Here is a 2727-nt window from a genome sequence, read left to right as displayed (position 1 = left end):
AGTTCCCATAATATTCATATCTCTTTCATTTATCCTATTATCAAAACACAAAAGAAATTTGTCTGTCAATTTTTTTTATATATGTTTAAAAATACATATAAAAAATTAACAAAACAGAAAAAAAAATTTTTGTGCCAGTTCCCCTACAACTGTTTTCTAAATTATGACAAGGGCATTTCCCATTTTCTTTAATGTCACTGGCTCCATGCTCTGTAATAATTATACAATTGCTATATGGTAAAAGGGATACATGCACTTCATGTAAATTCCAATGAAGAAGGGTAGGTAGGATCTTCCTCTAAAGATTCAATATTTCTACAATACAGGGTACAAGATGTGCTGCTACAATATCCCTAGGATAAGCAAGAAAAGGAGAACTACTTCAGGACAACAAAAACCTACTAATGGTCCTGAAAAAATTTATTACCCATTAAAACAGCAAATGCAAAACATTTATAACAAAATAAGGTTCAGTTACTAACACCATCTGCACAATATTATTCCCAAACTAATATTTGCAGCTAAGAATATCTTCTTTGACTGACAGAAATCTAGCTTCTCCTAGCAATAAATTTTAAAAATATAAATAAGTTGTATATGAAACTTGTATATCAAGAATGTGCATTCATACATTCTTTTAACAACACTCCAAAATTTCCAAAAAAGGGGGGGCAAGATTCAATCAAAAGTGGAATATGGTAACTTTATTCCATAACAAAACATATATAACATCCAAATAACAATTATGATTCTGGAAAAAGGGAACAATATCATTTGAAGTTGGTTATGAACCAAAAAAATTTTCCTCTTCAAACACATTTATTTTTTTCCGATAAAATCCCAAAGTCACTGGTCAGGATCTCAGAATAGAGATAACAGCTGAGGAAATCAGCATATTTCTTAATGAACTCATTTGCATTTTCAGATTCCTTGAATGAATCTACAAACAAAATCATACCAAATATTTCCTGCTAAAAATCCTCACCATTTATTCCCCCCCCAAAAAGGAATTCTTAGTCACTTCCTCTGCCCCCAGAAATCCCTGGTCAGTTTGATTTGCTACAATGACACCTTCTTAATGTTGATATAAAAGAAAGTATGAGTTGTGTTGAGCATGTGTGTGTAGGGCATGTGTGTTGTGTGTTATGCATAAGCATGTGTGTCTTTCCATGTCCATGTTTCTTTTCAAAAAATACACATTTGTATGTAAAAATAAATGCAGACACAATTTTCCAATGTCCTATCAATTCCCATGAGTAAAATCTTTCTTCCACTAACTTCAACTGTAACTGACAAAAGGTTTTGTTTAACAAACAGCAAAACCATGAACATTGAAAAACTAAATAAAAACTTAACCTTCTTGTATACAGACTTGCATCATTTGGAAACCATTTTGCCTTCTTATCAAGCACAATAATCAAATGCACAGCAAATATTTTGTGGTCGGAGGCAAAATTTACCCAAAGGGTTTGCAAGCAGAGTTTTAATTATGCACGGGAAATATACATAAGCCATGCAAAATTTTTTAAAAATCTTGGTATGAATTATTCATGATAATATATAGAAGAAAAAAAAGCAGTAAGTCACTTTAATAAGAACAATACAAAACCAAAAAGTTGAATGCACTACTACAAAAATTAACCATCTTACCACATTATTACAAACAATTATAATAATATTTTCCCCAAAAAAACCCAAAAAATTTTTTTGAGGAAAATCAAAAAGTATCAATTAATTTGTAAACAATATAAGACAATAAGTTTACTTCACAGAAATTAAACTTTATGCCCAAAAAGTTAAATATGGAGATCAAAAAAACAACAAAAAATGTATAAATTTAAGAAGCACTACTTTATACTGTTGAGCTTGACAGTTCTATCACAGAGAGAGCAGGGGGAAAAACAGTGCATGTGCATATGGATGAGTTTTGTACTAAAAACAGTATTTAAAAACCCCAAAAATTTTTTAAACAAAACAGCCCCTATAAACTACTATAGAAATAAAAAGAAATGCCTCCAATACATGAGTTTAATTCTGTCTACAAGGGACCATATCAGTGAACAAGAAATACACACATAAAAGCAACTATAAAGTGAGCCTACAATAAGGTAGACCATGTACTTTTCTGTACTACATATTGTATTAGAACACTTTCCCTTTTCCACAGAAGAATACATATAATGCATTATCAACCCAATGTCTCTGGACCAGCTAAATCACCATAGGTCAAAACGGCAGCATGTTAAAAAAAAACGACCCTTCACTTGTTTTCATACCATATATGCACTGAGAAAGACCCCGTTTGTGGCTTTGATGCAAATATGTATGATTACATGAGGGCTCATGCCCTTTTTTTCCTATAAAGTCATCCTGGTGCAAAATCTGCATGGTACAAGGGCTATAGACTGTGACTGGACCGAGTCAATGAAGACATGACTAACACATTCCTGGGAAATAATGTTTCAAACTATGGCTTTACATTCGCCATCAGGGCAGAGAGTTAATAAAATAGGTTACCTATGCTGAATTTTAAACTTTATTATATTCCTTTCTGAATTAATAAATAAAAATTTCATGTTAGGTAGTGTGTCCAAAGGGTATCCAAATGCCGGGATGAAAATCAAAATAACTGCTTTATGTCTGGTAAGTAATGGATACTTATAACACATCCCAAAAATGCATGGTGGTATACAGATGTGTCTCAGCACAGGCAAACAAGGAGGGTTT

This window comes from Penaeus vannamei, chromosome 37 (genome assembly GCF_042767895.1).
Source record: "Penaeus vannamei isolate JL-2024 chromosome 37, ASM4276789v1, whole genome shotgun sequence".
Lineage (NCBI taxonomy): Eukaryota > Metazoa > Arthropoda > Malacostraca > Decapoda > Penaeidae > Penaeus > Penaeus vannamei.
This window is presented reverse-complemented; position numbering follows the sequence as displayed.